General features: G+C 43.3%; 1 non-coding gene across 1 annotated transcript; it reads right to left on the bottom strand.

Annotated features, from left to right (window-relative positions):
- Window positions 1-3,716: 3,716 nt before the first annotated feature.
- Trnas-cga (transfer RNA serine (anticodon CGA)) lies at window positions 3,717-3,791 on the bottom strand. Its single transcript has one exon. It is a non-coding gene; the product is annotated as a tRNA-Ser (tRNA).
- Window positions 3,792-16,082: the final 12,291 nt, after the last annotated feature.

The raw sequence follows: 16,082 nt of genomic DNA, 5'->3' as shown, positions 1-16,082 counted from the left end.
ATTGTTTGTGATTTATAAAGTGCTATACAAGTGTGCAGTTCCTGGTATTCTGCTAATAAAAATGGAGTAGGATCCCGTATAAACAAACTAATTGAAAATTTAATTATTTAAACAATATCAGTTCCTCGCAAAGAGTTTATTACAGCCTCAAGATAACGGATTCATAACCTACGTGCCATTTTCTGCGCAGGGGACAACAACTACAGAAGCCTGCAGATGGGAACATTAAATTAGAACTTACGCATTCCACTCATGGCTGTGGAAGCATATAGGCAGTCGCTGGTACTGCAATCTTAGTTCAAATGAGATCAGTGATACGTGGTCTGTGGCAACACAGAGGATGTATGAAGGAGAGAAATTTTCAGGGGAAGGGTTGTATCACAAGCACGTACGTATATTCTTTCAGCTGCCGTAATACTCAATAAGAAAGAAAAATACGATGTTTAACGCCATACAGTACGGCGGATCCTATTTTCTGCTTGTAACTTAAAACGTTGTGGCGACTCGTTTGCCACGTTTCTCTCTATGACGCACAAATCTGATGTGCCAGATTCTTTATTTCATGCTCCGCTTTGTAGTGGAACGCGGAATTCCGCGCTATGACGAAACCAGCTCCTCGCCCATGTGTGTTTTCACTTGCCGTGAGAGGACAGCTGAAGACTTCTTTACTCTGTTCTAGTTGCCAGGCAACAGCGCACGCCCGCTCACTCCAGTTGCAGTGTCTAAAGGGGTACGTGAAGCTTGACTGGCGAGTCAGCTTGCACCTGCACACGTTGTTTGGTTGCACAGCGCTCACTGCCCCTCGCCTCTCTTGCGACTGCACCCTCTCCGCCACACGAGGTGCACCGCGTGTGTACGCTAGCTACTCGCCGCAACCGTTTCGTGCCCGGACGCCAAAGCAGAGCAGCGGGGCACGAGTCGACGTGAATACTGCGTGACACGGTCGTGTACCCCAGGGACGTCCCGTAAACAAATACCCGCCGAGCTGGTGGCGGGTTTAACAGTAGCAGTACGGCCAAGTGGTTCCAGCTGCCGGCTCGCGATGACGCGGCAGGAGTAGGGAGCGGCCACGGCCAGGCACGCGGGGTGCGCTATTCCTGTCGCGGCGCCAGCGCCACGTGCGCGGCACGTGCCAGAGCCCGCCGGCGACCTACTTGTCTGCCGGGCTCCCGGCTTCCTGCGGCTCCTTGCGCCCTCCCGCCCACGCTCAGGCGCCCGTGACCGCTGCAGCGGTCACCCGATGTGTTCGCCGCCTCGTGCCGTGCTTGCGACATCGGGGAAGACGAGGGCGGCAAAAGCATTCGGCCGCCAGCCTGGAACCGCGGGCGAAGCTTGCCCGTGCACACGTATCACGTGGCTGCAATTCGAAGATCCACCTTTCGGCCTTACGACCGCGCATGGATGACTCGCAGAAACGTACAGCGTTGTACTTTTTTCTACTAGTGGCGAAGAAAGTACAGGTGGCAAAGAGCACAGACGACGAATAACTTCACAGGCGACAGTAGCCAGGCAGACAATGGTAGCAGATCATCTACATCTACATTTATACTCCGCAAAGCCAGCCAACGGTGTGTGGCTGAGGGCACTTTACGTGCCACTGTCATTACCTCCCGTTCCCGTTCCAGTCGCACATGGTTCGCGGGAAGAACGGCTGCCGGAAAGCCTCCGTACGCGCTCGAACCTCTCTAATTTTACATTCGTGATCTCCTCGGGAGGTATTAGTAGGGGGAAGCAATATATTCGATACCTCATCCAGAAACGCACACTCTCGAAACCTGGACAGCAAGCTACACCGCGATGCAGAGCGCCTCTTTTGCAGAGTCTGCCACTTGAGTTTGCTAAACATCTCCGTAACGCTATCACGCTTACCAAATAACCCTGTGACGAAACGCGCCGCTCTTCTTTGGATCTTCTGTATCTCCTCCGTCAAACCGACCTCGTACTGATCCCACACTGATGAGTAATACTCAAGTATAGGTCGAACGAGTGTTTTGTAAGCCACCTCCTTTGTTGATGGACTACATTTTCTAAGGACTCTCCCACTGAATCGGAAACTGGCACCCGCCTTACCAACAATTAATTTTATATTATCATTCCACTTCAAATCTCCCAGATATTTTACAGAAGTAACTGCTACCAGTGTTTGTTCCGCTATCAAATAATCATACAATAAAGGATTCTTCTTTCTATGTATTCGCAATGCATTACATTTGTGTATGTTAAGGGTCAGTTGCCACTCCCTGCACCAAGTGCCTATCCGCAGCACATCTTCCTGCATTTCGCTGCAATTTTCTAATGCTGCAACTTCTCTGTATACTGCAGCTTCATCCGCAAAAAGCCGCATGGAACTTCCAACACTATCTAGATTAGACGGCAGGTAAACAGACGAGGGGAGAGTAACGTATGATCACAATTAAAATAAAATAATGACATACCCTTGGTGTACACTATTTTTGCTAACTACTGACGGAGGTGAATCGTATATTATAGGCACGAACCCGCACTTAACAGCTACCTCATACGAGACACAACATACATACCGTATACATTCACACATGGAAGAACCTTAATAAGCATCGAATAGTAAAGTTGTAAAAAATGGTTCAAATGGCTGTGAGCACTATGGGACTTAACATCTATGGTCATCAGTCCCCTAGAGCTTAGAACTACTTAAACCTAACTAACCTAAGGACATCACACACATCCATGCCCGAGGCAGGATTCGAACCTGCGACCGTAGCAGTCGCGCGGCTCCGGACTGAGCGCCTAGAACCGCTAGACCACCGCGGCTGGCGCTGTTAAGTTGTAAGGCGGGTTATATTCTGATTAGCCAAAATATTATCAGTGTCCATCGCGACACTGAATGCTGCCTCATGGCGCTGTGCTCATGTTCCGCGGCAAGGAAAGCACGAGGGCGGTTCAATGAGTAACGCAACACATCGTTCTTCACTGACAGTTTCGGTTTAAAAAAAATGCGGAATGTGTTCTGGATGTCGCTGCGCCGTAAAGGTGTCACGGATGACAGCCAAAGGAGTCCTGCTGTGAAATGAAATGACACACAGACCGTCACTCTTGATTGTTGTGCCGTATGGTGGGCGAATTTCAAGTCAGGTTTGTATCCCAGAGCTGTCTGGGTAATTTCCAGACACGTCCTCGGCTTGGAATCTCACTGGCTGGACTAGAATCGTCTTCAGTCATGACTCCTGCTTCGAACTGAACCCCACTGACCAGCGAATAGCCGGCCGCAGTGACGAGCGATTCTAGGCGCTTCAGTCCGGAACCGCGCTGCTACTGCGGTCAAAGGTTCGAATCCTGCCTCGGGCATGGATGTGTGTGTTGTCCTTAGCTTATTTAGGTTTAAGTAAGTTCTAAGTCTAGGGGGCTGATGACCTCAGATATTAAGTTTTATAGTGCTTAGAGCCATTTGAACCAGCGAAGCCGTGTCTGGAGAAGTCTCAGACAGTGGGGGGATACCAGCTGACTGTTGCCCGAAAACCAGGGGTGATGGTAGGGGTGCCATTTCACATCACAGCAGAACCCCTTTCGTTGTCATCATGTCCGTTGAGAGTTAGGACTGGCCCCGGGACAAGACGTGTGAACGGGGCCCATTTCCAAATTGAGCTACGAAATTTTATTGTTATCTTAAATATGAATGAGATTTTCACTCTGCAGCGGAGTGTGCGCTGATATGAAACTTCCTGGCAGATTAAAACTGTGTGCCCGACCGAGACTCGAACTCGGGACCTTTGCCTTTCGCGGGCAAGTGCTCTACCAACTGAGCTACCGGAGCACGACTCACGTCCGGTACCCACAGCTTTACTTCTGCCAGTATCCGTCTCCTACCTTCCAAACTTTACAGAAGCTCTTCTGCGAACCTTGCAGAACTAGCACTCCTTTCTTTACTGGCAGAAGTAAAGCTGTGGGTACCGGACGTGAGTCGTGCTTCGGTAGCTCAGTTGGTAGAGCACTTGCCCGCGAAAGGCAAAGGTCCCGAGTTCGAGTCTCGGTCGGGCACACAGTTTTAATCTGCCAGGAAGTTTCATATCAGCGCACACTCCGCTGCAGAGTGAAAATCTCATTCTGGAAACATCCCCCAGGCTGTGGCTAAGCCATGTCTCCGCAATATCCTTTCTTTCAGGAGTGCTAGTTCTGCAAGGTTCGCAGAAGAGCTTCTGTAAAGTTTGGAAGGTAGGAGACGGATACTGGCAGAAGTAAAGCTGTGGGTACCGGACGTGAGTCGTGCTTCGGTAGCTCAGTTGGTAGAGCACTTGCCCGCGAAAGGCAAAGGTCCCGAGTTCGAGTCTCGGTCGGGCACACAGTTTTAATCTTCCAGGAAGTTTTCATCTTAAATATGGTTTTGTGGTGTCATCGCCAGACACCACACTTGCTAGGTGGTAGCCTTTAAATCAGCCGCGGTCCGTTAGTATACGTCGGTCCCGCGTGTCGCCACTATCAGTGATAGTAGACCGAGCGCCGCCACACGGCAGGTCTAGAGAGACTTCTTAGCACTCGCCCCAGTTGTACAGCCGACTTTGCTGGCGATGTTTCACTGACTAAATACGCTCTCATTTGCCGAGACGATAGTTAGCATAGCCTTGAGCTACGTTATTTGCTACGACCTAGCAAAGCGCCATTATCAGTTACTATTGATATTGTGAACTATGTACCGTCAAAACTGACGTTCATCATTAATGGATTAAAGTTAAGTATTCCACCAGCTACGTCCGTTGTTTCTAAATTCTAATTTCCTTGTCCTGTTCCAGACCTCACGCCAGCCTGCGTGAGGTAAATCGCGTGCCTTTCGGCCTCCTCTAGTAACACGGTGTTGGCTCTCCTGCCAACCACAAAAGGTTTGACATGATTTAAACACTAAGCAATTCGGGAAATATTAGAAAAAGACAAAAATTACGCACTTGGATGCAATATAAAAAAATAGTATTTATTATAAACACTAAATTTATCTTCACAAATGCAGTCAATCGTTCCGTGTACAACACTACACGGTGCCAATACGTTCAAAAATGCTCTGCGCGAAAATTAAATTTCAGGGGGTCATATCTCTGGCTCTGTTGGACACAGAGATAAGTCAGCTGTTTTTCTATCACTTGTATAACTATCGTAAGATATGGCATGTTTTAGCTAACCTACAGTACATGGTCAAAATACAAACTTTACACATTTCATCCAGCCAGACGAACTGAGCAAATTGCTTGGTTCTTTTCCATTACTTGTCGACTAGGGTGGACCATAGGCGGGTTATAAAAGTACTATTAGTTCATGGGCGATTCCTAATGGAACCCCGAATACCATGATTTTTGCTTGCGGAAACCAACCAATCGCGGGAATGGACACTTCCATGACTTCTATTCACGGCGTATCGTCTAAAATTTTATCATATATTCTTAAGGTGATATTCTCGGTGAACTTAGAATCTTTCTTCGCTATCATAATCCGTTACCGATACCCAAATTCAAAAATCTTCAAATGTGTGTGAGTTCCTAAGGAGCCAAACTGCTTAAGCCATCTGTCCCTAGACTTACACACTACTTAAACTAACTTATGCTACGAACAACACACACACCCATGCCCGAGTGACGACTCGAATCTCCGGCGGGAGGGGCCGCGCAGTCCGTGACATGGCGCCTCAAACCACACGGCCACTACGCGCGGCATCAATATCCTTAAATTACTCAAAATTACCGTACTTGTGAAGTAAAAAAGTCGTGTAATATCACTTCTGACGCGTAAATGTTTAACTGACGTTGTGAACACATGTGAAAGGTTCTAGGGTCATCGTAAGGGTTATGTGGTCGCCAATCTTTTTTTCACCTACGGTGTAAAATTTTACGAAGCACTATCTCTGTAAAATGGACACTTCAAGCCTGCAAAAGTGGTCCTGTAGTAACAAAGAAACGGGCTAAAAAGGGTCATAACAGGCGTGAGAAAGCTTAAAATGGGTGCAAAAAATTACGTGAAATTAGAAACACTGGTAATTCAGTGAAAGCTTCGAGTAACATTTATATTCTTTTATGACACAAATCATAGATGAGTTGCGATCGACGAGCAAAGTATTGAGAAACAGCGTAAAGCAAACGATTTTATGTTAACCTTATATTATGCGTACTTATTTGTTGTTTGCACGTATAAAAGTAGATAAATGCGTCGAAATGTAGAAATGAGCTGTCGAAACTTCGTTGATCTACAGGATTTGTCTTGTAGAAGCTGCATACGCTGCTTTAACAAGGAAAGAGTGAAAACAGCGGAAAAATACTGCCGTCGTAGCACAAAAAGGCGAATATGTTCCTCCTGAAAAGATTCTGACAGAAAAGTGGGGAAACACCTGCATCAATCTCCATTCCGCGTTCCTCACCAAAGATGTTGGCATGTGAACATATTCGCGCTTTCTGTGCTGAAAGAGAGAAGCAGAGAGACAGCGACAGTGGAAGAGAGAGGAGACAGTGCCAACTGGAGATAAAGAAAAATGAATAGGGAAGGTGTCAGTGAAAAAGTAAGAGACATGAATGAAGGCAATAGCAGTGAGAGCCAATGAGGAAGGAGATAGTGATGGCCAGTCAGAGACAATGGCAGTAAGAGAGAGAGAGATGCATGGAGATTGAAGCAGTGGGAGGGAAAGAGAGAGGAGACAGTGGAAATGAAAAAGAGAGGCGAGTGGACACCATACACAGGCTTGGGGGGGGGGGGGGGGCGGACCAATCCCCACAGGTGAAATTTAACACGTAAGTATAGAGGAAGGTGCGTTTTGGAACGCAATTTTAAACTTGTGGGTGTAGGGGAAAAGTTAAGTTGGACCTTCCTGCCCAGTATTGTCGAAAAATACTGGAGACAGTGGCAAAGAAACACAAAAGGAGACAGTGTACAGTGAGAGCGGAGACAGTGGTAATGGGATATACTGTAAATCAAAGGAAGAAACATGAGACAGTGGGAGAAAGACATAGGCAGTAGCAATGAGAGGGAGATGCTAGGTATGAGGGCTCCACTGCTGAGATAGATTGTATAAAAGAATGTAAAATGTTCAGTGTTCAAAGCCGCGAATACGTTTGTATGCCAAAATTTTTGGTAAAGGATGCGCAATAAGAATTTATGCAGCTGGTTCTCCACTTTTCGGTCAGAATCTTTTCAAGATTCATGATTTCCTGTCAGGTAGGTCGCAGTTCGTAGAAATAGACGGCAAATCATCGAGTAAAACTGAAGTGATATCAGGTGTTCCCCAGAGAAGCGTCCTGGGACCTCTGCTGTTTCTGATCTGTATAAATGACCTGGGTGACCATCTGAGCAGTTCTCTTAGGTTGTTCGCAGATGATGCTGTAATTTACGGTCTAGTAAGGTCATCCGAAGACCATTATCATTTGCAAAGCGATTTAGAAAAGATTGCTGTATGTCGTGGCACGTGGCAGGTGACGCTAAATAACGAAAAGTGTGAAGTGATCCACATGAGTTCCAAAAGAAATCTGTTGTAATTCGATTACTCGATAAATAGTACAATTCTCAAGGCTGTCAATTCAACTAAGTACCTGGGTGTTAAAATTACGAACAACTTCAGTTGGAAAGATCACACAGATAATATTGTGGGGAAGGCGAGCCAAAGGTTGTGTTTCATTGGCAGGACACTTAGAAGATGCAACAAGTCCACTAAAGAGACAGCTTACCCTACACTCGTTCGTCCTCTGTTAGAATACTGCTGCGCGGTGTGGGATCCTTACCAGGTGGGATTGACGGAGGACATTGGAAGGGTGCAAAAAAGGGCAGCTCGTTTTGTATTATCACGTAATAGGGAAGAGAGTGTGGCAGATATGATATGCGATTTGGGAAGGAAGTTATTAAAGCAAAGACGTTTTTCATCGCGGCGAGATCTATTTACGAAATTTCAGTCACCAACTTTTCCTTCCGAATGCGAAAATATTTTGTTGAGCCCAACCTACATAGGTAGGAATGATCATCAAAATAAAATAAGAGAAATCAGGGCTCGAACAGAAAGGTTTAGGTGTTCGTTTTTCCCGCGCGCTGTTCGGGAGTGGAATGGTAGAGAGATAGTATGATTGTGGTTCGATGAACCCTTTGCCAAGCACTTAAATGTGAATTACAAAGTAATCATGTAGATGTAGATGTAGAAGAGGAACATATTCGCCTTTTTGTCCTCCTACAGGGGAATTTTTCCACTGCCTTATACTATGGTGCTCTACATTGCACGAGGTACTGCCGGCGGAATTCCGAAGGAATTAACAATGTTCATGGTGCAGTAAGCTGAATCAGTGTGTGCAGTAGTATACACATGTGTACCATCAAACCACTGTTAACAGTATTAACTTCGGTTGCAAGTTGGATACAGAGTTCTTCTGTATTACAGAAAATGTGAGGATTCGAGAAAGTTAAAAAAAACTGTGACTTGGCATTGCATAGTTCAGTATTTAGAAAAAGGGATGCCAGAAGACATAGCGTAAAGTGTTCCGACGTAGAGCAGAAAGTTTTTATATAGGTGTGTAACAGAGTAACTGTTCCTGATTTTATGGCGTCGTAGAGGACAAGCATATTAACCATTACCCCTACTTATCAGTAGTGCAGTGTCTGCAAGTGCTTCGTTTTCTACATAAAAGCCAAAATTCATCATCCAGGTTTTGGTGCTTTTGTCTCAGTTGTTATTCTTACCATGGAAGGAATTAACTACTGAAGATAGTTAACTTAGTTTCGGATATTAAAATCGGTAGTGCTGTTTTTCTACGAAAGTGCTGAAAGACAGCCTTCCTCATTACAGGCCTGACACTGAAAGTTAATTTTCCTGCCTCCAGTACGTTAATTTTTTCCGAGCATATTTTCTGCGTTCACATTTCTGCTAAACCATGAATTTAAATAACATTTATAACCATAGTTGCAATTTTCATAGCATTTAATTACAATAATTGCATCGAAAGAAAACAGTTAGTAGCACACCTGCGTGAAGAGCCATTTCCAAGATCATGCTCTAAATTTCACATTCTTTTGACACGCACTCCTTCCAGCTATTTTATTAAAAATTACGAAAACGTAAGTAAATACGAAAATAGGCGCGTAAACATCGCGAAAAACTAAATTACAGTCTACAAGATAGGTTAACTCTCAGCAAGAAAAAGACTTTCCCATCAACCTCGTTTGGTTGCAGATGACAAGCTACCTCTAATAATCAACACAAAAGTGGTCCAGAAAATTCATGCTCATCAGATGAAAAGGTATTTACAAAAAGAAACGATCTGTTGTTTGAATTAAAATAGATATAATTTTATAATCATGTAACAAAAATGTTCACATTTCAGAAAAACAAAAACGAAAACCCACTGATGATGGCACAGTGGTGCCGAAACATGTTTGGGCACTGAGAAAAACGGTGTTTTGCATAACTGGTGGACCTCAAATACAAAAAGATTGGTAACAGTTCGTTGTGTCAGTGTTGTGCCAACTGCTGCTCAAGTTGCTGCTGCAGATGAAGTACGATTTACCAGACACACAAGCCGAACGCCGTGATCTTCCCTCTCGGTAGTACCACGGGACCCTCAGGAGCGCGGTCTCGTGATCACCGCTGCCAGCAATCGTGTACAGCGGCTACATTCCTGTCAAGTCTTTCTGAAGGATCGAAGAACATACACCTTTTCGTAGCCCTAGTACAAGACCTCGTTCAAATTCAGTGAGTTGCTGATAATGGCGTTTTTGTCTCCTCATGGGGGGTAGGACGTCAAACGGGCCGACTTGGAGCAGGAGATGCACCACAGAACATTTCACTTCCCAGTGTCTATACTTTTACAAATAAATTCATAAAACTTTGCGAGCATTACCAGGAAGGAATCGGAATTCACACTCATAGCAGTGGAAGTTCTAAAACATAACGAAGTAATTTTTTTACGTGTGAAATTTCATCATTTTTTCACTTACTAATGGCAGCATTTGTTGCTACAGGTACACTTTTCTTTATAAGTAAGAGATATTCTTCGATGAATTTTGCACAGCATACAAACCATACTTAAAGGTGTATGAAACTCTACAATATTCCAAATCTATTACAAACTGTGGTGTAAACTGAGGTAATTAACTATAAAATTTGTATTTTCTAAAACATGAAGTTTAAAATATAACAGTTCATTCGTTTCTTCATAAATTAAATAAATTCTATAGTTTCATACATCTGTGAGTATGGTATGCATATTGAGCAAAATTCATCGAAGAATCTCTCTAACTTATGAAGAAAAGTGTACCTATAGCAACAAATGCTGCCATTAGTAAGTGAAAAAAATGATGAAATTTCGCACGTAAAAAAAATTATTTTGGTATGTTTTCGAACTTCCATTGCAGTGGGTGTGAATCCTGAATCCTTCCTGGTGATGCTGATAAAGTTTTATGAATTCATTTGTAAAGGATAGACACTGGAGATTAAAATGTTCAGAGATGCCTCTCCTGCTCTAAATCGGCCCGTTTGACGTCTTACCCCCCTTAAGGGCATTCTTGACTTACATCAACCCACTATGTCCAATCTGAAAGCAACTAACGCTCACGACCGTTGCACTACGTATTTAAAGTATATCTGATTTACCTGCTCATTGCGAATGGCGTGAAATTTGAGTCCCTAGTTATGGAAAAACTTCTACCAACTTTCGTTTATGTGATACAACATGGTGCTGCGGTTTTTCTGCGTTAGTGTATAAATATAATGATGTACTGTCCGAAAAAAATGCAAGAATATTCAGTCAGATCTTCATAAGATTTCAAAGTGATGGAAGACATGTCCCACTCCTTATATATTTACAGATGTAAAACTGTAAACTTCGCAAAACGCAAAAACTTGCTATCCTATGACTATACAGTCAGTGAGTTCCAATATCAATGTGTCAACTCATAGAAATATCTAGGTGCAACAATTCTCAGGGATATAAAATGGAACGGTCTCATTGGCTCAGTCGTAGATAACACATGCGACTTCGGTTCATCGGCAAGATACCGTCGTAATGGAATCCACAAAGGAGACAATTTTCAAAACACACGTGCGACCCTTTGTACAATACTGCTGAAGTTTATGGAACTAACACGGCGTATCAAAGGTACAGAGGACGGGCTGCACGAACTGTTACAGATTTCTTTGACTCACTGGAAAGCTGGAAAAACTGAACTATCATATGCTTGAAGATGTAGGCCAACTAATTCGCGAAAGACTTCGTAAAAACTTTATAAAACTGTTACTAAGCGAGGAATCTAGGGACATACTAAAGCCTCCTACGCGTCATTCCCGTGTGGTCCGTGAAGGCCAGACAACACTACTTACAGCGTGCACAGAGGGATGTTGTTGTTGTTGTGCTCTTCAGTCCTGAGACTGTTTTGATGCAGCTCTCCATGCTACTCTGTCCTGTGCAAGCTTCTTCATCTCCCAGTACCTACTGTGACCTACATCCTGCTGAATCTGCTTGGTGTATTCGTCTCCTGGTCTCCCTCTACGATTTTTACCCTCCACGCTGCCCTCCAATGCTAAATTTGTGATCCCTTGATGTCTCAGAACATGCCCTACCAACCAGTCGCTTCTTCTTGTCAAGTTGTGCCACAAATTCCTCTTCTCCCCAATTATATTCAATACCTCCTCATTAGTTAGGTGATCTACCTATCTAATCTTCAGCATTCTTCTGTAGCACCACGTTTCGAAAGCTTCTTTTCTCTTCTTGTCCAAACTATTTATCGTCCATGTTTCACTTCCATACATGGCTACACCCCATACAAATACTTTCAGAAACGACTTCCTGACACTTAAATCTATACTCGATGTTAACAAATTTCTCTTCTTCAGAAACGCTTTCCTTGCCATTGCCAGTCTACATTTTATATCCTCTCTACTTCGATCATCATCAGTTATTTTGTTCCCCAAATAGCAAAACTCCTTTACTACTTTAAGTGTCTCATTTCGTAATCTAATTCCCTCAGCATCACCCGACTTAATTCGACTACATTCCATTAGCCTCGTTTTGCTTTAGTTGATGTTTATCTCATATCCTTCTTTCAAGACACTGTCCGTTCAACTGCTCTTCTAGGTCCTTGCTTTGCTGTCTGTGTGTGATTTACAATGACGTCGGCCAACCTCAGAGTTTTTATTTCTTCTCCATGGATTTTAATACCTACTCCGAATTTTTCTTTTGTTTCCTTTACTGCTTGCTCAATATGCAGACTGAATAACATCGGGGAGAGGCTACAACCCTGTCTCACTCCCTTCCCAACCCTTTCATACCCCTCGACTCTTATAACTGTCATCTGGTTTCTTTACAATTTGTAAATAGCCTTTCGCTCCCTGTATTTTACCCCTGCCACCTTCAGAATTTGAAAGAGAGTATTCCAGTCAACATTGTCAAAAGCTTTCTCTAAGTCAACAAATGCTAGAAACGTAGGTTTGCCTTTCCTTAATCTTTCTTCTAAGATAAGGCGTAAGGTCAGTATCGCCTCACGCGTTCCAGCATTTCTACGGAATCCAAACTGATCTTTCCCGAGATCGACTTCTACCAGTTTTTCCATTCGTCTGTAAATAATTCGCGTTAGTATCTTGCAGCTGTGACTTATTAAACTGACAGTTCGGTAATTTTCACATCTGTCAACACCTGCTTTCTTTGGGTTTGGAATTATTATATTCTTCTTGAAGTCTGAGGGTATTTCGTCTGTCTCATACGTCTTGCTTACCAGAGGGTAGAGTTTTGTCATGACTGGCTCTCCCAAACCCATCAGTAGTTCTAATGGAATGTTGTCTACTCCCGGGGCCTTGTTTCGACTCAGGTCTTTCAGTGCTCTGTCAAACTCTTCACGCAGTATCGTATCTCCCATTTCATCTTCATCTACATCCTCTTCCATTTCCATAATATTATCCTCAAGAACATCGCCATTGAATAGACCCTGATAAGCAATCATTCTTCCCCCCCCCCCCCCTCCGCACACTACTACGTGTTAAGGTGTGTTTACACCTGCGCCTTGCAGCTAGATGCCGTGCGGCTGTAGCTTGCCTCACACTGAAGTAGTGGCGCCGCGAGTGAACACCTGTGTGAATGGAACCAGTCACACGCACATGTTGAGGAAGAGGCGTGCACCTTCAGGCGAGCCTCTTCTTGCGTGTGGGGCAAGCACAGTCGCAAGGCGACAGGTGTAAACGCATCTTTACGATGGGAAACATCCTCTAGCATTCGCATTGCAGTAATTTTCAGAGTGTAATACGCAAAGAGTGCATTGCCGTGTCCGAATTACTGTTGAATGTTGTTTCCGCTTTTCTGTTATACTACACTTCATTCATTCTTCCATTCATTCATTATGTTCACCGTGGAGGAGAATGTACTGGGTAGTGGACCGAGGCCAGATATATATTAACAAAGCAACAAGCAGCCTTTACACACGTAATTCCTACGCTGTATTAACAAGAAAATTACACAGTACTGTCTAATGCTATTTGTGCTAAGGTCTGCGAAACTTAAGCTATAGTAGCAAATTAGGAGGAATGTCACTACGTTCAAAAGAGTAGCTGCAGCGTCATTTATACTGCATAACTGTTCGTCTCGTGTGTTCTGTTTATCCCTTATTTGCATCTTAATATTTATTGTAATTACAGTGCAGCTACTCAGTGAGGGCCAATGTGGGCCGTAATTAATGCATGGCAGCAGAACTTGACAGATATGCCAATGCGTTAATGCAGAATCGATTTACATTGGAAAAAAATTAGTTCCAGTTTTAACCATCAAGTGCTAAGTGATAATCTGGTGCTGTACAGCATCCCTTCAACATCTCCCATGTTCATGTTCAACAAATTGTGTAAGAGGCGATTGATAATAAAATCAGCATTATGCCTTTCTCATTTGTTCGATCGTTTCTGCCCACATCCCGTTGATGAACCATTACTTATGGAAATATTTGTATACTTTTTTTTCAATAGCGCCAGATTTGCACCTGGTGGCCAAAATTGGAACTATTCCCCCCTACGTAAATCGGTTCAGCATTATCGCTTTAGAATACCTACGAAGTTTCGCTGCCATATGATAATTACAGATCACATTGGATCTCTTGTCAGTAGCTGCATATATAATCAACCGACATTTTTCCAAAGAAATTTGTTACTTACAGCTGACACGAATTATAGGCCTATGCTCAATACGTTACTACTTACCATGAACACTTCGACTTGAACGTAGCCAACAAGAATACCCAGTTGGAATTCCGAATCTGTAATCCCTTAAGCCAAATGAGAGCCGTCACAATAATTATGAAATATGACTGGCGCGGCTGCTGTGCCCGTTTGCCACGAACAGTCACGCAACGCTACTTTGTTTACGTTTCTATGGCAATGCCTTATTGTTGTTTCAGTTCTAGGAGACTATAGCTGGTGTTGTGGCAGCCTTTTGCAATTCGCATTTGAAAGTTGGCAAGAGTCCTGCTACCTATCAGATACCCTCTCTCGATGAATGAAGTAAAGATAACAAAACAGTTTGCAGAAGGAGTAGCTAATGAGGTATGCTTTTTAATATTCTTATAAATTTGTGGGGATTTTCTGTTTATCATTACGGCGTCGAAGCGCTCGGTAATTTCCAAGAATGACTGCCTACCGTAGTGGTGGGGTGCAAACGATACATAAAGAAAGTACGCAGAATGGCGGTTTCTGGTGCTCTCGGTGTTCGGTTCCTATTTGTTCTACAAACACGGAGTAGAAAGTTTTTGGTTTAGCCTGGATCAGCGGCAGTTTATATAGCCATTCAAACATATGTGTTACTGTAGCTATGTTACAACAAGGTTTAAACAACGAGCAAGAGCTGGCGCCCAGTCAAATCGTGAATACCATTAATTCCTTTTGTAAAATATTTTAATTGGGGCAAAAATAATGCTCTGGTGATGGCATCATTTATATGTGTAGCATTTGGATTTTACGACCAGAAACAGTCTCTCCCGTTTAGATTTTACGTGCAGAAACAATCATCATAAATAACTCGGGACTGGAGCGAGACTGAAGGTGCAAATTTGGTCCACCGGTTTATAGGACCTGGAAATTTCGACGGCTGAAGGTGGTGTTTTCATTGGACATTTTGTATTGAACAGTCGCAGTCCTGCAGCCATCTGTATGAAGATGGACTTTCAGAGAATAAGAAAATTGGCAACTTATTTGGGTATAGTATGCAAACTTGTCGCATCTGACTCTCTCTCACTACAGCTCTTTTTAAACACGATTCTCAACGACGCCACTGGAGTGTTGTTGTCCAGTGCCATCTGTTGGCCGATTATTATACTCGGTTTTGGTTGCAATAAAACCCCACGTCATTTCATGTATGCGTGTCAACTTTCACCTCTGTCTAAATTGTTCCACGAATTAGTCGATAACGCACTTTTGGGTCACCCTGTACTAAGATATCTACCAGATATTTGTGACTATCAGTGTGTGAGTGTATCCCCAATTTGTTAACTAATTAACATGTCAGGACTACATCCTTAGTTGGCAGTGGAAGTAGCAACAGAGCAACTGCCGCAGGGAAATCAGATACATTGGATTTAGGAACGCGGTCGTAAAATTGTAACTTAACCACCTGTCTCCTTCTCTCTGTCTGAGTGAACCTTCCTAAAACTAGACAGTTTTAGCTTCTCAAAAATGATCACGAACCAAATTAATTCCTAAGTTAAATTCGTGTACTGTGCAAAACTTGGAGTATACAGAATTATACAAAGGCTTAATATCATTTGGCTCTACACTGTCTACAAATTGAAGCCAACTGCTTCTATAAAAGTGCATTGCTACCCTGAATGTAACCTAACTTCTGAAATGAATGTGCATCTGAACTTACAAAGAAATCCCTGACCCTAAATTGAATTTTCATTTACTTCGTGTCTTGGCAAACAATTTTGCAGATTTTCGAAAGCAGCACATAGCATACAGCAGCAAAACAACATTACAAACTTCACATGAAAATTCTATACCACAAAGTATAATATATATATATATATATATATATATATATATATATATATATATATATATATATATACCGTTAATTGAGGTGAATCCGATCAAAAACGGCAGTTTTTTTAATGTCGTTCATTCACTGTTGTGA

The sequence above is a fragment of the Schistocerca gregaria genome, chromosome 3 (assembly GCF_023897955.1).
Source record: "Schistocerca gregaria isolate iqSchGreg1 chromosome 3, iqSchGreg1.2, whole genome shotgun sequence".
NCBI lineage: Eukaryota > Metazoa > Arthropoda > Insecta > Orthoptera > Acrididae > Schistocerca > Schistocerca gregaria.
The sequence above is the reverse complement of the archived record's forward strand: the minus strand, read 5'-3'. Positions and strand labels throughout refer to the sequence as shown.